This window comes from Anabrus simplex, chromosome 8, assembly GCF_040414725.1.
Source record: "Anabrus simplex isolate iqAnaSimp1 chromosome 8, ASM4041472v1, whole genome shotgun sequence".
Classification (NCBI taxonomy): domain Eukaryota; kingdom Metazoa; phylum Arthropoda; class Insecta; order Orthoptera; family Tettigoniidae; genus Anabrus; species Anabrus simplex.
Genome location: NC_090272.1, coordinates 227,982,015 through 228,009,805, shown reverse-complemented (window position 1 = coordinate 228,009,805; position 27,791 = coordinate 227,982,015). Strand labels below are relative to the sequence as shown.

General features: G+C 38.0%; 1 pseudogene; it reads left to right on the top strand.

The window, feature by feature from the left end:
• Positions 1 to 8,139: 8,139 nt before the first annotated feature.
• LOC136879029 (glutathione peroxidase-like) overlaps positions 8,140 to 27,791 on the top strand; it is a 29,890-nt pseudogene continuing 10,238 nt past the window's right edge.

Genomic DNA, 27,791 nt, shown 5'->3' with positions numbered 1-27,791 from the left:
CCGCTAGGCGGGCTAAATTAGCTTGATACATTGCCATATTGTTATGTAATGTAATTGGACTAACATTAAATTTTGCCTGAGATACGTAGTGTTTCGCCTTTTTTGCCAGTGAGTGTATGACCTCCGACTTCAGTAGTGGAACTGGGTAATCATTCTGGCCTTCAAGGTAGTGGGTTCGATACTGGCTTAGGTCGGTGTCATCTGAAGGTGTTTAAGTACGATAACTCCGGGGCAGGTTAAAGAAAAACTCCTGCGGAACAAAATTCCGACAGCCCGGTGTCTCTTAAATATGTAGCAATTGAAGGGACTATGTAAGTGTGGTGGTGGTGATTATTGTTTTAAGAGGAAGTACAACTAGGCAACCATCCTCTAGCTTTCTAAACAAAGGAGCTACTAAATACTGTGTAGAGTTCATAAATACGTTCTTGGTGTTGAATTTTACTTGTCCAGCCTTCGGTTTAAAGGGTCGTGGTTTAGATCGTGGCCCTTAATTGAGGGTGAAACATGTCCCATGTAACTAAGAATTTAATTATGTAACAACTATACGTGAAAATATAAGTATTGAATAGGTGGAATAAATTAAAACACCTTTATCATTGTTGAACTAAGTGGTATGTTTCGAGCTCTCAGCGGAGAGATGGCGTGGAATGACATTAGTAGACGAATAAGTTTGAGTGGAGTTTATAAAAGTAGGAATGATCACAATATGAAGATAAAGTTGGAATTCAAGAGGACAAACTGGGGCAAATATTAATTTATAGGAAGGGGAGTTAGGGATTGGAATAACTTACCAAGGGAGACGTTCAATAAATTTCCAATTTCTTTGAAATCATTTAGGAAAAGGCTAGGAAAGCAACAGATAGGGAATCTGCCACCTGGGTGACTGCCCTAAATGCAGATCAATATTGATTGATTGATTGGTTGATTTATTGATTGATTGATTGATTGATTGATTGATTGATTGATTGATTGATTGATCGACCTACCTTCCTCCATGAGTTCTCTTATGTGCCAGTAAATCTACCGACACGAGACTTTAAATACCACCAGACTGAATCAAGATCAAAGCTGCCAAGTTGGGCTCAGAAGGCCAGCGCTCTACCATCTGAGCTATACAGCCTGACCAGATGTCTTTCCTAACCCCATCGTTATGTAAAGGGATGTATTGAACTATAACATGCTTCTATGTTAAGCCAGTTCAGTGATGTAGGTGTAGCGTGCCTGTCTCTTGTCCGGATGTCCCAGGTTTGTATCCCGGGCAGTCCAAGGATTTAAATTCTGGTCTTGGAACTAGAACAGGGTTCCCTTAGCCTTGTAAGATCAGCTGAGGAGGTCTGTGATATGAGAGGCAGGCAATCTGGTCAATATGGCCTTGTATATTGTCACACTGACCACATGGCACTCCAATACCTGCAGGCAGCAGTTGTCTTGACAGGTCAAGGCCCTCAACAGACTTTATGTGTTTCAGTGGAGGTCGGTAGAGTGATGTGGTGAGTAAAACAAAAAACACTCAGTCCTAGAGCCTGAGGTGTTAACCAGAAGAGACTAAAATCTTCAGTCTAGCCACGATCTAAACCACGACCCTTTGAACCGAAGGCTGGACAAGTAAAATTCAACACCAAGAACGTATTTATGAACTCTACACAGTATTTAGTAGCTCCTTTGTTTAGAAAGCTAGAGGATGGTTGCCTAGTTGTACTTCCTCTTAAAACAATAATCACCACCACCACACTTACAAAGTCCCTTCAAATGCTACATATTTAAGAGACACCGGGCTGTCGGAATTTTGTTCCGCAGGAGTTTTTCTTTAACCTGCCCCGGAGTTATCGTACTTAAACACCTTCAGATGACACCGACCTAAGCCAGTATCGAACCCACTACCTTGAAGGCCAGAATGATTACCCAGTTCCACTACTGAAGTCGGAGGTCATACACTCACTGGCAAAAAAGGCGAAACACTACGTATCTCAGGCAAAATTTAATGTTAGTCCAATTACATTACATAACAATATGGCAATGTATCAAGCTAATTTATTTATATATATATATATATATATATATATATATATATATACAGTTATAACACCAGACTTAGAGCCAACAGACGGGCAGCAACCAACTCAACAGTAGTTAACAAATAACAACTTCCACTTACATAAAACTTATTTCTACATCTGTTGACATTTTCTGGCAAGGATTCAGCCATTTTATTACCTACCGGTGCTAACGGCCTCTTACAATTTTTCAATAGACGCTTCTGCCTTACTTACTACGAATTTCATCAGCGGCTTTGAAAAGATTGTATTCATGACAATCAAGTTTATGCTTATGTACACGCCCTCATGTCGTTGGCTTTTTATTACTACCACTTTGATTTTCCAATATTTTATACGAACTGTTTTAATTAGAATTTTAATAGAAGTTTTAGTCTCCGACAAGATTATCGTTTAATCATAGACAGTTTTCCATTAGCATCTTTTTATTTTATCATTTTTCACAATTTTATTGTTCCTACTTTTAATAACAGACTAAACTTTTAACTTCCACTTTTTATTTTAGTTGTATTTTTGATGATTGTATTTAACTTCCACTTTTAATTTAGTTGTATTTTTGATTATTGTATTTAGGCTGAAGATGCCCTTAATTGAGGGTGAAACATGTCCCATGTAACTAAGAATTTAATTATGTAACAACTATACGTGAAAATATAAGTATTGAATAGGTGGAATAAATTAAAACACCTTTATCATTGTTGAACTGTTAAATTTTCAATACGGACCTAAAATGAGGTTTATAACATGTAACATACCACTTAGTCGAGCAGCTTTTCTTCTTTCTCTCAATTCTTCCCAACCCAAACTTTGCAACATCTTTGTAATGCTACTCTTTTGTGGAAAATCACCCAGAACAAATTGAGCTGCTTTTCTTTTGGATTTTTTCCAGTTCTTGAATCGGGTAATCCTGGTAAGGGTCCCATACACTGGAACCATACTCTAGTTGGGGACTTACCAGAGACTTATATGCACTCTCCTTTATATCCTTATTACAACCCCTAAACACCCTCATAACCATGTGCAGAGATCTGTACCCTTTATTTACAATCCCATTTATGTGATTACCCCAATGAAGATCTTTCCTTATATTAACACATAGATACCTACAATGATCCCCAAAAGCAACTTTCACCCTATCAATGCAGTAATTAAAACTGAGAGGACTTTTCCTATTTGTGAAACTCACAACCTGACTTTTAACCCCGTTTATCAACATACCGTTTGCCACCTGTCCATCTCACAACATTTTCGAGGTCATGTTGCAGTTGTTCACAATCTTGTAACTTATTTATCACTCTATAGAGAATAACATCATCCGCAAAAAGCCTTACCTCCGAATCCACTCCTTTACTCATATCATTTATATATATAAGGAAACATAAAGGTCCAACAATACTGCCTTGCGGAATTCCCCTCTTAATTATTACAGGTTCCGATAAAGCTTCACCTACTCTAATTCTCTGAGATCTATTTTCTAGAAATATAGCAACCCATTCAGTCACTCTTTTGTCTAGTCCAATTGCACTCATTTTTGCCAGTAGTCTCCCATGATCCACCCTATCAAATGCTTTAGACAGGTCAATCGCGATACAGTCCATTTGACCTTCTGAATCCAAGATATCTGCTATATCTTGCTGGAATCCTACAAGTTGAGCTTCAGTGGAATAACCTTTCCTAAAATCAAATTGCCTTCTATCGAACCAGTTATTAATTTCACAAACATGTCTAATATAATCAGAAAGAATGCCTTCCCAAAGCTTACATACAATGCATGTCAAACTTACTGGCCTGTAATTGTCAGCTTTATGTGTATCACCCTTTCCTTTATACACAGGGGCTACATTATTATTAGATTATTAGATTATTGAAGACTACTGACAAAAATGAGGGCTATTGGACTAGACAGAGGAGTGGTCAGCGTCTTGTCGGTGATTGAATGGAGGGATTGAATAGACCGCTGAGAATTGGAGTAGGTGAAGCATAATATGATTCTGTAATTTCTAAGAGGAAGGTTCTGCAAGGCACTATTATTGGACCTTTGTTTTTTATATATATATATGTACAAAAGCAAAGTCATCTCCATACAGGCCACGAAGGCCCTTGGAGAGGTGGAAGGTAAAGGCTTCCACTATCCGTAACCTCGGCACTCGAAAGGGTAGTGTGGTTAGCTCTACGCCCGGCCGCCTTTGCCCCCAGGAATTAAACTGGTACTCATTTTTGGTGCAGGCTGAGTGAACCTCCGGGCCATGTGCACTTCAGGAAGTGGAAATCTCCTTTCTTAAATTTTTTCGACTTCCTGCCGGGGACTCGAACCCATGTCCTTCCAGGCGAACCGAGCACGCCTTTACTGCCTCGGCCAGGCAGCCCCTTATATATATGTACACTGTATATAAATGAGATTAATAAAGAACTGGAATCATATATAAGGCTTTTTGCAGATGATGTTTTACTGTTTTATTCATAATATGAATATGAAGTTGAAATTAAGAGAGAAAATAAGGGCAAATATATTCATTTATAGGAAGATGAGTTACGGTTTGGAATAATTTATTGAGGGAGATGTTTTATAAACTTCCAAATTCTTTGAAAATAAGAAAAGGATAGGTCAACAACCAGTAGGGAATTTGCCACTTGGACGACTGCCCTTAATGCAAATGAATGGTGACTGATTGAAGGACAAAATTCTGGCATCTAGGCATCTGCAAAACTATAAAAATAGATATTGAGACATAAAACCAATACCGTACTGTAATTATTAGGAAGAACATCCAGCTATAAAACTGGGCATATGTGATGGCCCATCAGAGTTTGGATTATTGACAGAAAAAGAAGAAGATTGCTAAAACTGCTGAAGAGAAGCATAGCAAGTGCCTGAGTTTCACAAAGCCGGTATAATACACCATTGCATTCCCACTGGTACGGTCTTGGCATATCCAACTGTATAATATCTACTTTAGTACTGATTTCATTTTTGGTCTGATTTCTGAAAGCTGATTAGCATAATGTCTTAGCTGCTAGTTATACATCCAATTGCTGAATTCTGGTGTATTCTGGGGTGGAATTTCCTCCTGAAAAATCGTGTCTTTTGGCCTTAACCCTTTGAGTGCCAGCTGATCTTTCAAATTTCCTTAAATAAATTGCCAAGCTATTTTATCTATATTTTTTTGGTGTATGATTTATCTGCCTGTTCTTTACCCATTTTGAATTTGAAGGTTCATTTTTATAAACTGGTGATCCTTTTTAGTAATACAAGTATGCACCATGTATTTTATCTTCATATTCCTCCTCAGTTTGCTTATCCGTGGATGTCGCTGTTTGTTCACTTTTGTCGTGGACCGTGCTTCAGATAAGTTAATCTTCATTTATCTGATTCCGTAGTTCACAAAACGCTGGGCTGAATGACTCAGACAGTTTAGGCGCTGGTCTTCTGCAGGTTCGATCCTGACTCAGTCCGGTGGTATTTGTAGGTGCTCAACTACATCAGCCACGTGTTGGTAGATTTACTGGCATGTAAAAGAACTCCTGCAGGACTAGGGACTACATTCTGGCACCTTGGAGTCTCTGAAAACCGAAAAGTAGTTAGTGGGACGTGATGACACTTTTGCATGATTGTAGCCATTTGCTGTCCAGTTTAATGTAAAACCTGTACCATAGGGACACTATGTACTTTACACTGGCCGGGATTCAAGACTGCGGTACACCCACAATATTGGGATATGAAGGCCAATGCTTCATTATCATACCCCTTGGTTTAATGTTATGTATCTAGCTATCAGTCTGAAGGTTGTCATTTGTTGCACGGATTTCTTTCTCATCATCTTGAACAAGCCCATACTTTATTTCTAAACCTTTAGATCTAGAAAAACTATTTTATTCAGCTAAATATCTGTTTGGACTGCTTTCATTTTGATATGTATGATATTCTTTGCATTTAAGTCCTGTTTTGCCATACAATATTCCCTAGTACAGTGAACTCCTACTTATTTGGGCTAGTGAAGGAGAGAACATGTACAAAAAAACAAAGAACACTGGTAATCCAATTGGGCCGATGACCTTAGATGTTAGGCCCCTTTAAACAACAAACATCAACAAAAATAATGCTGCCTCTGTGGATCCGTGGTAGAGTGTCGGCCTCCGGATCCCAAGATAGCGGTTTCAAACCCGGCAGAGGTAGTCGGATTTTTGAAGGGCGGAAAAAAGTCCAATCGACACTCCATGTCGTACGATGTCGGCATGTAAAAGATCTCTGGTGATACATTTGGTATTTACCCGACAAAATTAATTAAATCTCAGCCATAGACGCCCAAGAGAGATCCGGTTTACTCTAGGTCCGCTAGATGGCAGACAGAGTAAACCGGAACGTCGAAATTGACGAGCAGACAGCCAGATGGCGTCAAATTGAAATGTCTGCAAACGGTAGCTGAGGCCATACGATTATTATTATTATTATTAACAAAAATAATCCAATCGAATGAAAAATATATTGGTAACATAGTACCGTAGGTTAAATTGCATGAACTCTTGAATGCTGCAAATTGTCACCCAGTCACCTGTATGATAAGTTCACAGATCCCATGGCACACCTGATTTTCTTTGCAACATTAATGATAACGCCTTCCGTTCTTTTTGGCTGAACCGCTGTAGAAGTGTACAATATTTTAAACTCTTACATTTTGAATGTCCACCAATATTATCACTGTTCTGCACAGAATCATTCAGTTTGTTTTCCTTAAAATCATAGACAGTTTGTACTTCTGTTCATAATATACTGCCAACTGAGTAGCTGACTCTCCCTTCCTTTCTTTTATAATTTCTAACGTTCATTAAGTCTAGTTCAGAACTGGGAAAAAATATTATACACTAGTTAATTGTTTTTAACATTACACAAATCTCTTGCACATAAATAATCTAGAGTTTACTATAGGTACCATATTTGAATTCCATCTCTTGTTTCACTGGTTTTCTTTTCCTATTTTTGTTACAAATATCATCAAGTACGATCACTGATTGCTGAAACCATGTGGAAGAAAAATTATTTTGTGTTTGAGGAGAAAATCTATGAGATATCAGAAGACTGCATCATTCAAAGGATCAATGATTGCCTTCCAGGACAACAAAGGATGGCTAATCTATCCAATGGTGAGAATAGAAACCCACGTGGAACAACCACCTGAAGTCCGTGATGAGAAGCGCCGCAAATACAGTGCTAAGGAGAAGTACCAGTCGGGAAATATTTCAGTCACTGGTCTCATGGTCGGAGCTAGAGGGACAATTCCTAATCTTTTAATCCAGTTCTGCCAACAGATTGATCTGGGCAGAGAACTAATCAAAGAGGACTTGATCACCTCATTGAAAGGTTCCATTGCCACACTACGGGAGCAGTTATACAGCTCAGTTGCTTATTTTTCGCCGAATTGAAAAGAGCTAATTTATTATATTAATCAACGTTTTATCGTTATTAATAATAATAGACCAGGCGGGTTGGCCATGCGGTTAGGGCCGTGCAGCTGTGGGCTTGCATCCGAGATTGGGTACGAACCCTACTGTCGGCAGCCCTGAAGATGGTTTTCCATGGTTTCCCATTTTCACACCAGGCAAATGCTGGGGCTGTACCTTTATTAAGGCCATAGCCACTTTCTTCCCACTCCTAGGCCTTTCCTATCCCATCATCGCCATAATACCTGTCTGTATCGGTGTGACGTAAAGCAAATTGTAAATAATAATAATAATAATAAGCTAGTAGCTTCCTTAAAGATATCTGATTTTCCTCGAAATTAATTCAATTCAGTATTTAGCTGTAGTTTGTGGATTTGAACATAAACCAATGGTGAACTTGGCCAGCGAGAACAGTTTAAATTACATTTAAAATTTACCTTCTTAATTCAATGACTTTTAATGCTTTATTATGTTACTTCCTATGCTATTGTGTTTGTAGTATGATAATATAAATTATTATTTAACCCTCCCATTTTTAATTCTTCATTTGCCGATTTATGCTTTTGGTCCATGAGGGCAACAGCTTCAGTAGTTACTGACATTTAATTAAACATCATGTAATTCTGGTAATTTTTTCTGTTACAGTTTGGTTACAGAAGACATGGTCATGGGGTTTGGAGGAACCCTGGCTATGGTGCTGATAGCCCTTGCTAGCTGTGAAGCAAAGGGCAAAGGCAAAACAGTTCCATATGTGTACTGCAGCTATGATCCCGATGACACAGACTGTATTTACAATTATTCAGCGGAAGACATTTATCGAAAGAGGAACATCAGTCTTTCTGAATATAAAGGGAAGGTAAGTGAAACTGTAATGTACACTGAAGAAAATGGAAATTGCAACACCCAGAAGGAGTTGTGCTACATTGCTGCAATTGAACATGCAGGACGGGTGTTCAGTTGTGATTCGATTATTACACTTTCAGGTCCCTCTGACCGCAAGTTTGGACAACAATCAATACAGGATGTGCCCACCATGAGCTGCAATACATTGATGGATTCATCGAGGCATGGAGTCAATAAGGCCCTGGATCGATTCCTGAGGAATTGTGGTCCATGCTTGTTGCACTGCACGGGTCAGTTGTTCCAGAGTTGTGGGTGGCTGAGGACGGTTGGCCAGTTGTCGACCCATCATGTCCCACACATGCTCAATAAGACTGAGGTCCAGGGATCTGGCGGGCCACTGTAAGGTTGTGATGTCGTGGAGAGCTTCTCTGGAGATGCGTGCAGTTTGAAACCGGGCATTGTCCTGCTGAAATATCCCATTAGCAATGTTCGCCACCATAGGGACAAGCAATGGATTGAGTACCCTATCAACGTACTGTTGAGCAGTCATAGTGCCCTCAACAAGCACTAATTTTGATTTCACATTAAAGCCAATAGCTCCCCAGACCATAATGCTTGGTGTTGGCCCTGTGTGCCTCTCGACAATAAGATTTGGGCGGCCCCTCTCCCCGGTACTTTGGCGCAGACGATTCCGGCTATCACTGCGGGCAAGACAAAAGCGCGATTCATCACTAAAGACAACCCTATGCCATTCGTCAACCCACGTTGATCTTTCTCGACACCAGCCAGCCTTACGCGTCGCTGTTGTGGGGTCAATGGAACACCTTCTGCAGGGACACGGGCTTGTAAGCCAGCTGCACGCAGGCAATTACCAACTATTTGTTGCGTAACGTGGGGTGGTACAGCTGCTCGAATTTGTGCTGCTGTTGCATGGGGTTCCATCCGGGCCATCCGAATGATGCGGCGATCCTCTCTCACAGTTGTTTGTCGCGCTGGGCCTGTGCCAGGTCTACGAGTGTGGGTACCTTCATTTGACCACTGCTGCCACGTTGTATACCGTAGACGCTTGTCGGCCAACACGTGCAGCGACAGTTCTTAGCGATAATCCAGCCTCACACAGCCCAATTATCCAAGCCCTCTCAAACGGTGACAGTTGTTGATAGCGTGCTCTTCTCTGTCATCGAGGCATGTTTGACGGGGAACACTTCACTGCACAGACTGCAAGCCAACTACGCTACACCAGAGTTCGTATGCTGGAGTTGATTCCTCCACGACCAATCACGTGGGGAGACCTGTAGCAACAATCCAATGGGTCTGAAACTTTGATCGTTTACATATCTACATGGCATCGTTCCATATCTTGAAAATAAACACAAATGACCAATGCCTTCATGGTGTTGCAATTCCCATTTTCTTAAGTGTAACATAAAATACACCACAATTTTGGTACCAGTTGATCACTGCAACAACAGATAATTCTACTAGGTAAATGATTCTCTTCTTATGTTAGTTTTAGCTAACACACAATTACATTTTCAAAATCCAGCTTCATAGGAAGTTTATTTTCTACTGATAGAATATCCAAATGATTCAAGTGTTCCTGAGTTGTAAATAAAACACCAGATGTCACAGAATCTTGGCAAAGATTACAGCTGCTCTTTTCCAGCAAGGCCTGGAAGTGTAGGGAGAAGTTCCATTGATCGCCACAGGAGGGAGCAACAGACAAATCGACGTAAATGCCAGTGACTGCAGAAAGGCTAGCTCTGTGATCCTGGATCCAGCTATCAGATCTGAAGCCAGGTCCAGCCAGCCTGAGGAGATAGATCATGAAAAGAGAGCCATCTATGAGGCAACAATAGAGAATTTCAAACATTCCTACAGAATTTCTAGTGTTAAAGTTGGTGGACTGTTAACTGGCACCAGAGGAACAATGACAACATTCCTAATGGCATCCTCCTAGATGTATCAATTTGTAATTATTCGTAATCACCTTTACAACCCACTTTAACAAGCACTGTTCACTGTTATAATTTAATACTGTTGAATGGTAGGCCTATATTTTGTCATGTTCGGCAACCCATAAATTGGGAAGTAGAAACTGATTCTTGATCCCAAAATAGAGTAAGATCGTTCAGCAGAGCAAGCTGGCCTACTGAAGTATGTCCTGAGTGCAATGTTGATTTGGATAAGGTTACAAAGCATTGAAAGCTTGGAATGTTTTCCACAGCTAATCAGATCGACCTGCCCAAATCTATCTGCGGTGAAATACACTACACACAGTACACTGTGGCTTCTAATATGAGCTAGAATGATGATGGCGATTGTTTCAGGAGGAAGTACAACTGGATAACCATCCTTTATTATTAGAAGAGTGGGCACAGGATTTAATATTAACAGTCTCACATTTCTTAACAGTATTAATCATTTTATAAAATAAAAAGTAACAATAACATTTTTGAAAATTGTGATCTGATAGAATGTGTTGATGTTCTGTCAAGAATGAACCATGTCATTCTAACACATTGTTTTCTTTATCAGGCATTTCCTAAAGATTTCTGTATCAAATGCTTAATAATATGTTTAAAAAAAATAATTTGCTTTACATTGCATTGATACAGATAGGTGGGGGATAGGAAAGGGCAAGGAGTGGGAAGGAAGTGGGCCCAGTAATAATAATAATAATAATAATAATAATAATAATAATAATAATAATAATAATAATAATAATAATAATAATAATAATAATAATAATACATTTTTTTTGCGAGGGATTGTGGAAAATCTTACATAAGACACTCGTCAAGGGTCTGCACTCCACAAGTGTGTGGGATTCTTACCCACTAAAAACCACACGCCCATTTTCTCATGATGTTTGTTTCTACCCCGGAACCGCTCTCGCATTACTTCAGGGTAGTGTCGTGCTTTTAGTCATTCAGACTTCTTCTTCCTTCATTCATCCTTCACTAATGTTCAAAAGCATCCAGATTCCTCTTCTTCTGGCGCAGGATACTTTCCACATATTCTGTCACCCTATCCCAAGATTCCTGATTTCTCAGCATCACAAGTACTATATTATCTGGTGTCAGTACTTCGAGTTCAGCTTCCACAATACTTATTTATGGAAGTATCCATGCCCTGTTAAAAGTTGAGTAATATAGTAATTTACCTCACCATGAGTCCGTTCAATCCAATAATTGAAACATGGTATTATTCGCTTTGTCCATTTCGCCCAAGGATCACTTTCTCATCTCTGTTTCCAGCGCTCCATTCAGCGGCTACGGGCTAACTTCTTTGCGCGTTTCTGTCCGAGTTTTCCTTGAGTACGCCAGATTTCCTGTCGTTCAAAAGCAAGTAAGTCAATAGGTGCTACTCCAGCTATGGTGAGGTTTGCAGGTTTGGATACCTTACGATATGCACACGCTGCTCTTCGTTGTACCCCAGCCATCATTCTCCTATACTTTCCTATCTTCAGGGATTCAGCCCATACCTCGGAGTCATACAGAAGTACTGATTGGACTTTTGACATCAGAAGTCATTACTTGTTGGATCTCGGGCCTTTGATATTGCCCATCAGTTGACTAAGTTCGCTTCCCTTTCTGTCACCCGCTGGATGTGATGCCAGAATGTGAGTTTGGTATCAAGTGTAATGCCTAAATATTCCACACTCTTAGTTGTTTCAATGGCTATCTCTCCAACTTGAAATGACACAATGGTCTCAATTCTTTTTCTTGTCAAAAGAACAATTTCCGTTTTATGATCAGCAAGTGTTAGTCTGTGGTTATTCATCCATCCCTTTACTTGTCGCATCATTTGATTCAGTTTAAGTTGCACTAATTCCAGATCACGGGTCACTATCAGGACAGCCACACTGTCAGCATAACCTATAAGTGTTGTATCTTCAGGCATCACTAGTCGCAGTAAGCCATCATAAGTAATATCATCCCTGCTCTGGCAAACTAACGAATCTGAAAATTGTCAAAAGGTTAGGAGAGCTGAAAGAAGTTGTGATTACTCATGTCAAATCAATTTTTATATTTAATTATTGGTTTTATGTGTTAGGCATACATAATGAGCTGCAGATGTGAGACTTTGTCAGAGGGTAGACAATATATAAATAACAAAATCTAGACCAGAACTTCAGAACTACAGATTCCTTAGTTTGTCAGTTTCGCTAGTTTGCCAGAGCAGGGACGATATTACAAAGGTCTGGACCGACAATGGATCCTTGTGCTGCACCAGCTGTAGTCCGTTTAGTCTTTTGTCCACCCTCTGTATTATACAGCAGTAAGTGATCCTTCAAATAGTCTTTCAATATTTTCATGAGATACTCTAGAACCTTGAATGTTTCTTGATGTGCTTCCAACACGTCCATCCATTTTGCTGAGTTAAAAGCATTCTTCACATCCAAGGTCACAAGAAGCGCCACTTTACAGGAATAATGATTGCCCATTTATGCTCTTTTGGCAGTGTTCACTACTTCTAATACTGCATCAACTGTCGAATGTCCTCTCCGAAAGCCATGCTGACGAGGTGACAGGTCCCCAGTTTGTTGAACTGCTGAAAGTATTCTGGGCTGTAGGAGTTTCTCTAAACCTTTTCCTGCAGTATCAAGCATACAAAGAGGTCTATACCCCACAGACCTCCCTTTGCTGATCAAAACTAACTGTGCCTTTTTCCATCGATTGCTAAAAATACCTGCCATGAGGCAATTGTATATTTCCAGCAGCAACTGTGGACAGAATTCTGTCGTTATCCTCAGTACTTTGGCTGGTATACCATCTGGCCCTGGGGCTTTCTTATTTCTGAGAGAACTAATGGCTCTTTGTAGTTCATCTGTGGTGAAAAGCGGTATCTTCTAATTCTGCAAAAGTTTGAGGACGCTACGCAAAACACAGATATGACCTATAGGGCGGGGAAATGCCTTCAACAATCGTCTGCACGATTTGATCTTCAGGGAAATGAAGAGCGAATACCCTGGTGTAAAACTCAATATCTTGGATGAAATCTGCCAGATTTTCATCCAGTCGCTGTAGTCTGAAATAGTACTTTTGGATTAAGGAAGACATGGCTCGAGCCAGAATAAAGTTAGTCTGCAGATGGGCGTGGAAGTCTTTTATGGAAGATTGTTCAGCTATTGCTTTGACAATTTTGCCCGAGGAGACACCTATGGAGTAAGGGTAAATAATTTGAAGAATTTGAGAGTGAGAGAGGGAAAACACTAGTGCGTGATCTTGAAATTCAACTAAAAACCTTAAAAATGAAATGACCTCGTTAGTAGAATTTACAGAAAACTTAGCAATTCCCCTAAGCAACATAGCCAAAGGATGAGGCAAACTACTGAACCAAGGTGACATAATAGGTAACAGCTTAGAGGGTTGAGAAGCTTCAGACACAGCATTGTAAAAAAAGTAAGGTGGAATTGATGTACGGTGATCAGACTCATTTTTTATAATGAAAAAATATAACCTTTGTTAGAGTTTGTTGAGTTGCCAAAGATTTTCTACCATCTACATCTTTGGAAGAATCTTCCTCGCTTACTATGTTAATCACAGGGGCTTGGTCAGTTTTGGGAGCAGCTGCCCCAGACAACAATTGATTGACTCTACTAGACATTTTTGAAAGATGATCAACAAGATTACTCGCTTCCTTAGCATGATCTTCTTTTAACTTGAGAGAGAATAGGTCCCTAACTCTATTGAAAAGTGGAACAATCTTGTCTGTATTCTTTTAAGCTGATTGCCAGATGGATCGCTTACTTCAAAAAAACTAACTACAGATGCTAGTTCAGTGGTATTGTCAGTGATAGTGGATAGAGCCTCATCAATTCCTTTCTCCCCCAAAGTTGGGATACAGGTTAGTAATTCTAATGATTCTTTAAGCTTGGTGGTATCTGTCACAACCATGCCTCCAGATTGAACATTCCTAATAAGTAATTCATAAATTAATTCCTCCTTGCGCAGGTAGCCGGGATAGAGGACTTCGCGAGGGCCAGACATGATGAAAGAAAATTTACAATTTAGAAAATTTACAATTTAGAAAATTTCCAGCGACCGAGAAAATTCTTAGAGTTTGGTGCAGATTCTATGTTTAGCCGTCAAAAGGGCTTAATTGAGACCCATTCAACCACGCTATGCTACCACTTGTTCCGGGATTTCCGTGGAACGCAAAGGTATAAAGAAGGTGCCGGGGTGAATGGGTCTAACTACAGTGTCAAGAATTGAATTAAAACTTTAACAAAGGTTATATTTTTTTCATTATAAAAAAACAAACTTAACAAATTTCCACAAGGGAAAAATAACAATCAGGTACAATGCCAAACTAGAAATCAGATTAGGAAAATCCAACATTCAAAACCTTAACACTCTGGGCTTTAAGCCCCTAGTTTTGCAATATTACAAATGGAAGAAGAATTATTTGGTTAAGGGCAGAAAGCCCCTAATTAATGGAGCACTTGTTCCCAAAATCGAATATCCAGTCTTCCAGAGGCACTCTTTACAATTACAAAATTTTGGTAAAGAGCTCACAGGCTCTCAGTCTCTCAAGCCTACTCAAGGCAACATCAACTCCCAGTCTCTGGCCTTTAAAGGCAATACTTACAATTTGAAACAGGGGTATCTCATACCTGACCTATAGGGCCTTTGCGGAAAAGGACAGGTTAATTAACTGGCCCAAAACACAAAATGAATCGAGGCATATACTTGCACTCGTAGATATGAACACCAAAAAACCTAAGGGGCTCTAGGCCAATGAAACAAGGGCTATTCCCAAGCTACTGAGGTGACTTGTATAGAAATTACATTACAGTAGGAAAACAGAAAACGTAGTCACTTCAAACCCAGATGAAGTGGAGCTCGAGAGGGTAATTCACTCTCTATCCCCGGTTCACAGTTAAAGACTTTGTGAAGGTTTTACATTCGCCGGAAGAAAGTTATATTTTAGAAAAGCTTGTTACATAACTAAAGAGTCAGACCTTTCCCTCAGGTTAAACTGCGGAGGTGGTAAGAAAGAAGTTATGTGGCCATTACCTTGTAGATGTTCTGCTGACCGATGAAAGAGGCCGCCCGCCTCCTGCTTTTACACACACACTCAGTAAGATGACGATCAGCTGGCCAAGAAACATGAAAATCCGCAGTTTATAAACCCTCAGCGAAGGTTCGAGATTATTCAAGATGAAACCAGCCACACCCTCTCATTTTAATTGGTCCATTTCAAAGTTACACTCAGAGTCGAACAAGAAACCTGTGATAGGTTGAAAATTAATTACAGAAATTTGGGATTACCTAGATTCAAAACTGGCGGAAATAAAAAGGAAATATTGCCAACCCGAAAATAAATAAACATCATTCAGTTACAAAAACCTACAAATACAAAACTTCTTTAAATTATAACTTCTTACAACTCGCACCAGGGTGCGTGATCACAGGTTTTTTGTAGTGTCATCTATGGCAGAAAGTCTAAACTTCTTGATGAATGGCAAACAAAACCAGGAGAAATTCAGTCAGTTTAAGAAACTTCACAATAACAAAATTAAATCATATTTGTGTGGTGACATCTTCTGAGTAAAGTTCTAAGTTGGTGTAGTTTCAGTTTCACTGTTTTACCAATAGAGGAGTTCATTTAGGTGCTGAATTTAAATGCGTGGCAATGGGGTGTACCTCCTGATATAATGATGATGATGATGATGATAATAATAATAATAATAATAATAATAATAATAATAATAATAATAATAATAATAATAATAATAATAATAATAATAATAATTGTACCGTGAATTATCACTGGCGAAACCTAAAGAAGGTGCGGCCTCCATAGGGTCTGGACTTCCCGAGAATATAGCACAACCCAGAGGGCAAGAACACAGATAGCCGAGGAAATCAGATTAACAAATTTATTTAACAAATAGGTAAACACCAAGAAAAGTCAAAAAAGATTAAAGTATTTAAACACGAACATCACCCAGGCTCCTCCAACACGTGTTCAATTGTAATTTACAGGGATCCAGCCCCTGTTCACAGTTCATCACCCAAAAACAGTGTAAAAGGCAATTCTGGATAAAACTTATTGATAAACCGCCACCTCAGGTGGCTCAAGGAGGAGCGCAATTTTCCCTTAACATGACATACCACGATACCATATACATATATATACTTTCAACCACTAAGGGCACATGCGCCCAATAAATTAAATCGCAGTAAGACTGCAATAAACGGTCCCAAGAGGTTCACACATACTTTACAATTTAGAAGTAACTGTGCCTTTATAACAACTTGAAACAACTCTAGCGCCTATTCAGTGGTTGTAATCAAATAATGTCCTCCCGTAGTCTTGTACTTGTTAACCAAATTCAGGGGGCTTACCTCCCATACCCCTTAGCGGTCCGGGGTTCGAAGGCGGTGCGTGAGATGCTCAAGTCCGAGAGCGAGGCAAGAATGACACTTGCTCCCAGCCAGGCTGCACGGGCTGACCAAGAGTAGCAGTGATGCGAGACCACGTGACGCGAAGCGACACGGTGAGTCTGCGTAAAGATCTCGGCGCAACCGCAGGGGTACGGGAGGGAAGGCAGAGGGGAGGCAGCACAGGCCGGGCCGTTCCCAGGGCGGAAATAGTTCCTTTACCCTGGGAGCATCTTTTAGGAATAATTTATTATTATTATTATTTGCCCAAAGGGACAACAACGGGCGAAAAAACCACAATAATGTACCACAATTGAAAAGCATTAAAAAACAGGCACAATAAATAGTATAAGAGGGGAGAGGATATCAAATACATGGCTCAATAATAATAATAATAATAATAGTAATGTCATGACTGCTGCAATTACAAAAACTAATGCATTAATGACAGGTGCATAGCAGGTTTTTAATTTTTAAATAGTTTCATATAAAGTAGGAGATTCTGATATGACATCCCTGTTATGAAATGTTTTTATAACATTGTTATAAATTTCATGTATGTCATCTTTTTTATATTTGGTAACTAAATGGTTTATAATGATTTGATCCTTGTAATAGATAACAGACTATTTTTCTTCTCTTTGTAGGTAGTTCTTATCATAAATGTAGCGACTTACTGACGTTATACCCACCATTACCGTGGAGCGAATGCACTACAATCCAGAATGGGGAAAGATTTTGTAATTTTGGGCTTCCCTTGCAATCAGTTTGCACTGGTAAGTAACCTCAGCAAAAGTCATTTATATTACTATTACTACCACTACAAACATAATTATATAATTCTTTATTACAGAAACATGACCCTCGATGTGCTTGCGATAAACACAGTATAGCTAAACAAATGCTCACAAACAAGGGAACAATCAATTAGCTCATTTCAAAATCTATCTTAAAGTTTTGCTAAAATTATCTACATTCTACAGGAAGGATCACTTACCAAAAATTAGCAATGAGTTTTAATTGGAAGGTTCTGAAGTTAAACCCAGAATATGTTGTATGAAAGCATAGAGTTAGCAGCAGCTGAATATCCCCAAACAGTTTCAGATATTTGAGCAAGTGGTGGAGACCGCATTTGACTGCAGCATGTGTTCATGAGTTCTGTCATTACTCAGAGCTGTTGAAACGTAACTCCCATACAATTATACTACTATGTTTCTGAGGATCCAGTTTAGATTTCAGAATCTTCCAGTAAAATCATACAGTTAATTTTTGGTAAGTTAGCTTCCTATATAGGTTGTAGGTAATTTTAGCAAAATTTCAAGGTAGGTTTCAATACAAGCTCCTTGTGAGAATAAAGATGCTTTCTCACCGGCAGGACTGACACTCTTATTGCTACCTCAACAATTGTTGATTGGAAGCTCTCTTTTAACTGAAATTCTCCTATACATCAGTGTTAGTAGAGTTCCTCTTTGACCCATAACATTGTAACAGATTTCACATAATATTTTCTCATGATGTATGAAGATACCTCAAAATGGGAACAAACAGAAGCAGGCATAATTCAGGGCAGTGTCCTGGCACTACTCCTCTCCTCCATGTATCTAAATGACTTACCAGAAAATCTAAAAAACTGTAAATACCAATTATATGCAGATGAGATACGATTATACATACACGCAGAACCAAACGACATTCAGCTGGCCATAAATAATGTGAACAAAGACCTAAACAGAATTCGAGACTGGACTGTTAACAATTCCCTTAAAGTTAACCCCAAAAAATCACAAACTATCATAGTAGGATCCAAAAATAACAACTATAAATTGGAGAGAAAAAACATTCCTCTGATCATTTTCCAGGGAACAGAAATTGGTCTGAAAGATTACGTGAAGAATATTGGCCTAATCATTGACAAAAATCCATTGAACATGCAACAAAAATCTGCCAGCGAACTTTCTACACACTACACTTGTTTAAAAGGCTAAGAGAACCTCTCCCACTTAAAACAAATTATTTTTCGTGTCAGTAACCATTGAATAGAATGGTACCTGGGGTAATGAGGGCCTCAATTTTCTCAAAAACGTTGGCCAACGGATTGCTCGGATCTCTAGCGATACACGATCAGCTACTTTTCTTATTCAGCGCATCAGCAGAGCTCTAATGTGTTGTCACATCCATTTTCGGGACACTACTACCTGGCGAAGTTTTTCTTCTTTAATGCATGATTTTGTATTTGATGGATATTCAGGATATATTAGGTTACTACTTTAATAATTCTTTGCACAACGAGGGCATAAAAGAAATATAATATCATTCTGTATTTTGTTTTGATTGCAGCAAGAACCAGGGGACAATGCCAATGAGATACTCAATGGTGTCAAGTATGTTAGACCTGGGCAAGGTTTTGAACCAAACTTCCAGATGTTTGCCAAGATAGATGTGAATGGTGAGAACGAGATCCCACTTTATACATACCTCAAGGTAAGAGCAACTTCTAAAGCTTTCATAATCCTTATTCCATATTCCACACCTTTAGGCATAGAGTACCCTTAGAAACTTCAGGACATTCTTGAAGAAAAGTGAATGGTAGGGAAGAGGAGCTCTATTGGGGAGCAAGGTTGATTTTCTACAAGCTGAAATGGTAGAGAATCACTGTTAGATTTGTGACTGGAAGAAGAAGCAGGGGCGTAATGTTAGGGCCTACATGTCAGGCGGGCCCAAGCCTTTAAAGGGCCCCGCAGACTCCTCGAAAGAACATAAATGTAATGTACTGTATATCTAGTCTAGTGTCACTGCGCACAGAAATGGTGAGTACATCAGATCACAATGAAATAGTTTGTTTTTACAGTTTGTATGTAGAGGAATTGACATTCGGTTACATCTAGAATTAGTTAACTTCACTATGTTGTGTGTAACGCACAGCTGTACGCAATACTGGCCTTTGCTGTCTCTCATAATATCAAGACATGTTCTTCACAAAAGAGCTGCACCAAATTATTTAAAAAATAATTACAGCAATGAAAATTGATAACAAAATATAATATTTTAGTTAGAAAATGATATTTTCTTGATGTGTAATGTACCCAAGATCGTATTATGTACAAAATTTGCTTATCATTTAACTTTTTTCACACATTTATTTGAGAAAAATTTATAATTCCCACAATAACTTGATGTATGCATGTATTTTCGGTCCTCAGCCCTAAGGCTAGTTGGATCCTCGACAGCTCCGCCATCAGCTGTCATAGATGGCCTAGGCATCACTGAAGAGGCGTACTAGGGAAATGAGGAGTGACATAGTTTCTCGTTGCTTTCCTCACTGAGCCAGAAGTTGCTATTACATATCAGTCTGCCAAGCCCACTGAAATGCATGCATCAACTGAGCCTATGAGCAACATTTTCACACCAATCATAGCTACAAAGTAACAAGCAGTCAACTCGGTTTCAAACAAGCTCTATTTGCACAAAGGTGCTACATGAACTTCTATTATTAATTCTTCAAGAAAAGTGTCATAAGTGTTACAATTACTTTTTATGTTTTTTTTTGTGTTGACTTCTTGCCATTTTTGTATCGGCTGATGATGATATGGATATATGTCGAACCCGTCCCATAACATATTAAACATGTTGGTACATTCATTTGTGCAACAATATTATTGTAATGAATAGATGGAACATCTTTCTCCCTTTTTATCTTTGTAATTATTAGTTCAATGCGGATCAGTGATGAAGTTTTAATTTTAAATGATGATGCTTACCAGGCAAAATCTAAGGCTTATCATTACATGAGCCTAAAAATTAAGACTGCAAAAATAGGCAAAGATATTAACCTTCTTAAACAATGTATCGCACACAAATTAACTCCTAATTTCCTTAAAACTTGTAACAGAAAACACATTTCTGCTGACCATTCTAGAACCCAAGCCCAAGTTAACAAGATTTGGTTAAATAACAAAATTAAGTTCCTTTATAAGAAAAAACCTTTTCTAAACAGTCGACTCTATGAGTCTCACCTTGAAGCAGCTCAACGACTCTCAAGCGCTCAATGGAACATATTTCAAACCCAAGTTGACAACAGATTGTTCAACATACCATCTAAAAAACAGAGTACCCTAGATAGAAAGCTCAACACACTCAAAAAAACTCAGTGCTAAGCAGAAATGTTACTAAAGTAACCCAAAAAAGGAACAATCCTGACAACATAATAAAGAAGTTCCATCCACCTGTAGTCAACTTATCAAAAACAACTCTAGATGATGATGATAACTCAAACCTCTCTTATGGCCCTACACATAACTGACCCAACACAAATAAAGTTAATACATTTTTAAAATTTAGTTACAGAATCTGAAATAGCCATCAGTAAGATGAAGTAAGATTAGATGTAAAGAAAAAATTAAATAAGATTCACACCACTATTACAAATACAAAACCTACTAATAGAGACACTTTCCCTGAAAGAGAACTTATTTTCAAGCTTAATTTTTTTTTTTTTGCTAGGGGCTTTACGTCGCACCGACACAGATAGGTCTTATGGCGACGATGGGATAGGAAAGGCCTAGGAGTTGGAAGGAAGCGGCCGTGGCCTTAATTAAGGTACAGCCCCAGCATTTGCCTGGTGTGAAAATGGGAAACCACGGAAAACCATCTTCAGGGCTGCCGATAGTGGGATTCGAACCTACTATCTCCCGGATGCAAGCTCACAGCCGCGCGCCTCTACGCGCATGGCCAACTCGCCCGGTTTTTCAAGCTTAAAAAGAAAATTGAGAATAATAATCTCATCATTACAAAAGCTGTTGTTATGGATGAAATTGAATACATTAAAAAAACTAAAAACTTTTTCAGCAATAATTCTTTCTTGATAATTAAAAAAGACCCAACTCAATAGATTCAGCGTCTTCTTAAGCAAACATTAAAGAACACCTCTTTCCTATTTACAGATTATGAGAAAACAAAGTATTGAACATGAATCCGGGTCTGCCAACTGCAAAAGCTTTTCCTAAGATCCACACGGTTGATGTCCCCATTTGCCTGATCATTAATTACAGACCCAGCCCACTATACAAATTAGCTCAATTCATTCCGAAATTTCTAAAGAATAATTATAAGTTTTTATCAAAAAAGTCTATTAAAAGTACTATTGAGCTAATTGAAAAACTGAACAACTTTGAAATTCAGCCACACCATTCTTTACATTCTTTTGATATTGTCAATATGTACCCTAGCATTAATACCAAAAAATTATTTCCCATTATTGAAAGAAACCTGAATACATACAGTCACCTGAGTAAATTTGAAATTCTTGATTTCATGACTGTCTTAAAATTGGTAGTCAATAACAATTTTTTCACATTTTACAATATAATATACCAACAAGATGGCTTGGCAATGGGATCACCATCATCGGGGATCTTGGCAGAGATATACTTAGATTTTCTGGAACACACTTTTATTGATAACAACGATAATTTCAAGAATATGCTTTTTTGGGCAAGATATGTGGTAATTATTAATGCATCCTCTACTCTTAATAATCTCAACAAGATTGATCCTTGTATTAAATTTACACTTGAAACTGAATCCAAGAGTTCAATCAATTTTCTAGATATAACAATTAGCGGATTACCTTATTCTTTATCTTATACGATTTACAGGAAATCCACACAAACAGCTACTACAATAAGACAAGGTTCCTCACACCCACAATCACATAAATGTGCCACTTACAACAGTATGGTTATAACACCAATATAAATGGTCCGTTATTGGACATTATAAATTTTCCAACTAATTCATAGTTGCCGGTGTTTCGACCCCGTGTGCTAGGCTGGGCTCATCAGTTGGTACCTAGCACACCTACCAAGACGCATGGCTAGTGCATACCATGGAGGCCACTGCATAGGTTATTTGAAGCTACCAGCAGTGCCAATGCACTAAGAGAGACTTTGTCTCACTACCAAAAATTGATGCCTGCTTGGCCATCAGATGATATAGATGCTGATTCCCATAGGGAAACTGAAATATTTGTCCCGAATGAGTAAATTTATAACACCAATATAAATGGTCTGTTATTGGACATTATAAATTTTCCAGCTAACTCATTCATAGTTGCCAGCGTTTCGCCCCCGTGTGCTAGGCTGGGCTCATCAGTTGGTACCTAGCACACCTACCAAGACGCATGGCTAGTGCATTCCGTGGAGGCCACTGCATAGGCTATTTGAAGCTACCAGCAGTGCCAATGCACTAAGAGAGACTTTGTCTCACTACCAAAAATTGATGCCTGCTTGGCCATCAGATGAAATGCCCTTCGCTTGTCGATTTTATATTACTTTCTTTACCACACAAAAATGTATAAATACTTCTTCGGTATCTTGACCGTCCTTTTTATACAATTACTTCTGCTCAAAAACTATCTCCACATGGAGTCAAGACCACAGCCACATCGGCTAAAATCTGTTGGTTGGACTTAGTCTACTTCTTGTCGATCGATTTTAGAACAGTTCAACCTCTGTCTCCAGCCTCAATGATACAAATGCAGGGGTTTCAACATGGCGTCCCTTTTTATTTATAGACAGTACCCCCTCTCTCCAGGCATATTCCCTTTGCCGCCAAGAACATTTGCGTAACTTTTTCGACTTAAATGAGCTGTATTTAAAAGAGTTTTGATGTAACCGCATACTTGCTACGTTGCTAGCGGTAGTATTCCTGAACCTTTAAAATTTATTCTTATTAAATTAACTGGTTAAATGACCTCATTTGATAGGCACTATTTTTGTCGACTTAGCGTGGGTAAGCTATACACGCACGTCCATCTGAAATAATTCCTAGAAATGGCTTAGCAGTCTCAAATCCATCTTACTAAAGACCAATTGTCTTATAGATAAATACAGGACCCTCATTATATTGCGTTCACCACTAATTCTTTCACTTAATTATATTTATTCAACATAAACTTCCTTCTGTATCCTTCCACTGCCGACACGTGCGGATGATGTCACGTATCATCGCGTGGGAATGAAGGTAGGCACCTCCTTGCCACGTGTCACTCCCGTGATATCAAGAAATGTTCAAGCTCCTCATCCCAATTGACACGGGGCCTCATGTAATGACTTTCATACTTAAAATTCTTAGGGCACAAAGGTCATGGGTTCAATACCACTATCCACCTTTTGAAGGACTAAAACAAAATCATATCATTTGTTACCTAGCAACAAATTTATTCCTATAACAACAACAATTGTGAATTATACTGCATCCTTTTTTTAACCTCAAGATCTACAGCAAGATTGCTCAAGAACCAAAGATATCTACAAAATTATTTTCACTTAAAAGTGCCATGAACTTCAATTATTAATTCTTCAAAAAAGTGTCATAAGTGTTACAACTACCTTTTATGTTTTTTTGTTTTTTGTGTGTGTGTTGATTTCTGCCAGTTTGTATCGGCTGATGATGACATGCATCTATGTCAAAACCAGCCCATAACATATTAAACATGTTGCTACATTAATTTGTGCAACAATATTGTTGTATTGAATATCTGGAATATCTTTCTTTTTTTTAGCAATGTACTGAGACATAAAGCAAATAACATTAGAATATATATTGTTAGTTCTACTAGCTGTAATTACGTTTGATACTTATTCATAGGTTTTGCCATTTATTACAGGGGGCCCGAATTGTTATTTTGACAGGTGGGCTTGTGCCACATTCGTTACGCTGCTGAGCAGAAGTCTTGAAGAAATGTTTAAATAAGTGATGTCTAAATTTTTTTACATACATACATCATCATAGACAATTATGCCTTTCAGCGTTCAGTCTGCAAGCCTCTGTGAATTAGTAAATGTTGCCACAATCCTCTATTTGCAGTATTAGAGTATGAAGAATTAAATATATTAGGTATCCTAAATTTATTCGAACTAACTGACTTTAATAATTTCTGCATTAATTCAAGTAACATACTTTTACTGTCCGTGGTTTCATTAAGATTCTGTTGCTTATTGTATGTCTGATCTAAATAGATATATAAACTTCCTAATTCGTTCAACATTCTCCCTTTTTCTATGTTTCTAATTATCGCTAGGCCTTTCTCTGTGGATTCAAATCTGTGACCAGTCTCCCTCATATGCAAACTCATCGCTGAGTATTTCCTACGTTTTTCCGCATTAACATGCTCCATGTATCTTGTCATAAAATTTCTCCCAGTCTGTCCAACATATGAAAAATTACACTGAGTACATTTGAGTCTGTATACTCCTGATCCCAAATAACGATTTTTATCATAATTAACTTTTTTATGATTAAAGAATATGGACTGGTTAGTATTAGTAGTTCTAAAAGCTATATTAAAATTATGTTTCTTGAATACGTTAGTAATCTGGTGTATAGCTGGATTATTAAAAGTGAATGTAGCATACTCAGTTTTTTTTTTTTTCTGGTACGTATCAGATTTGTGGATAAATTGTTCTTAATTTTATTGATTAATTTGTTGATCATTTCTATTTTAAAACCATTTTGTTTAGCGAGGTACCTAATATAATTTAATTCTTTCTTCAAATTTTTGGGAGATAGAGGGATTCTAAGTGCTCTATAAATCAGACTGTGAAAAGATGCTTGTTTATGTGAATTCAGGTGTAAAGAAATATTGTTTACAGTTGTAGATGATTGTATCGGTTTTCTAAATATTTGGAAATCAAAAGTGTTAACCTTACGCATAACTGTTACATCTAGAAAATTCAATGAGTTATCGACTTCGTCCTCTTTCCTGAATTTCAAATTAGGTTCGATTGCATTTAACTTATTTAAGATTTCTTGACTATTAGTGACATCTTTGTTTATGATTACAAACGTATCATCTACATATCTCAACCATAAATAAATTCCTTTAATTTTTGCTATTATTTCATTGTGTTCGATTGAATCCATAAATATGTCGGCAAGGATGCCCGATATTGGGTCACCCATTGCTAATCCATTCTGTTTATAAATATTATTGTTAAATGAGAAGTAATTATTGTCTAACACGAAATTTAACAATCTAGTGAATTCTTCTACTTCCATTTTACTAAGATTACTGTGTTTACAAATATTATCATGAATGATATTAACAGTTTTATCTGTCGGAATATTCGGGAACATATTCACTACGTCATACGAACAGATCATCTGGTTTGGACGCATGCCAAATTTAAACAAAATGTCACACAAGTCAAAGGAATTTCTTAATGGTTGTTTATTATTAAAAGTGTAATGTCTTCAAAAAATTATGAATGTATTTGGAGACCTTATACGTGGGAGAATTTCGGCAATTGATAATCGGACAAATCAGAATATCATTTTTATGTATTTTGGGCAAAGCTCTAGTTTCTGGGAGCCTAGGATTCATATTGATAAGTTTTAATTGTTCTTGTTCGGTAAAGAGAGATATGGATCTTTTAAGTAAGGCCTTTAAGTTGCATTGAATTTTAGCTAGCGGATCTTTAGTCACTAATGTGTATTTGTTATTATCAAAAAATCTTCAATTTTCTTGATATATGTATCTTTATCTATCAAAACGATCGCACCCCCCTTGTCAGCCTTGGTTACTATAATATTGTTATCTTCAATTTTCAATTTCATGTTTTTTATTGTTTTCTGTTGTTTACGATCAAAACTGGTATAAATCTCTTTAGCTAATCTGGGTAATCTCTTCTTTAACTCCAATCTTACTTCGTCTTGTACATCGCGTGGGAGTTTTGATATGTTCGCCTCCGCTTCTGCAACTGTGTTAATGATGTCCATTTCTCTATCTTTATTACGCCAATTGTATTTTGGACCCCTTTTAAATAGTTCATTCTCTCCTTCCGTAAATTGTGCCTTGGTCAAGTTAACTACCGTGGGAGTAACAGTGTCCGATGGACCACCAGCTGTGCCGAAAGGAAGAGGGACTTGTAAATAGACAGAAGTTAGTAAGTGTGGACATTCATAGCTGAATAGACTTGTGTGTGTGTGTGTGTGTGTGCACATTTATTGAGTCATCTATATATATAAAATAAGAGTTTTGTCTGTACATTGCTCAGAATTTAAAAAGGATGGTATTTCTATATCAGTCGTGCCCACAGTAACAAGGAAATGCACTTTTTGCTTTTCTGTAATTTCTGTCTATCTATCTGTCTGTCTATATGTATGTATGTATGTATGTATGTATGTATGTATGTATGTATGTATGTATGTATGTATGTATGTATGTATGTACATGCATCACGAGAATATGGCTGAAGAGAATTTAATGAAAATCTGTATGCAAAGTTGGGGAAAAAGTCGCTGTAATTTAGGCTATAAATAATTGTACTCGTGCTGAGAAAAATGGTAGTTTAGGGGAAGGACTAAAATTTAATTCTCAAATATTTATGTTATTAGTGGTCGTATCGATAAATACTACATAACTAAAGTTATATAGTATTAAATTTACGATCATTTATGTCTTATACATTGTTACAGTACCAGTTATGACCACAGAGATATTCATGAATTTGGATTTTTGTTATTAAGTTCATATCAGTGCCGAGTCTTGAAAAAATAGGTAAACAGATTTTAATAGAAATCGGTATGTAAAGTCGGAGAATAAGGAACTACAGTCTAGGCTATAAATAATTTTATAAGATGCCCTAATATCGCAGAGTGGAAAGAAAATTAAATGTGAAGGGCTACAATATAGAAAGCTCATGAAATTGATCACCAATATCATTACACTGACCACTGTTTGTTGTGATATGCTTTGTGTCTTCTGTTGCCACTCATCTTCGATAGATAGGATTACTGCTGCATACGGTGACCAGTGCTTAGTAGGATGTGTTTCAGTCTCCAGGTTTATCAGTGATCTGAAGGTGTAAGATCAGCATTTACGTGTGGAACTTTCAAATAAGTGATAAGTAAAACCACCTTGCTACAAACAGCCAGTTCAAAGTGTGTCACAAGTAATTAACAACATAATATTTTTTGTAAAGAGCCATGCCAGTGAAAGAAAAGGTAAAAACAACAAACAGCCCAGTGAAGTGTGCCCTACAGGAAGCTCTGAGAGACAAGG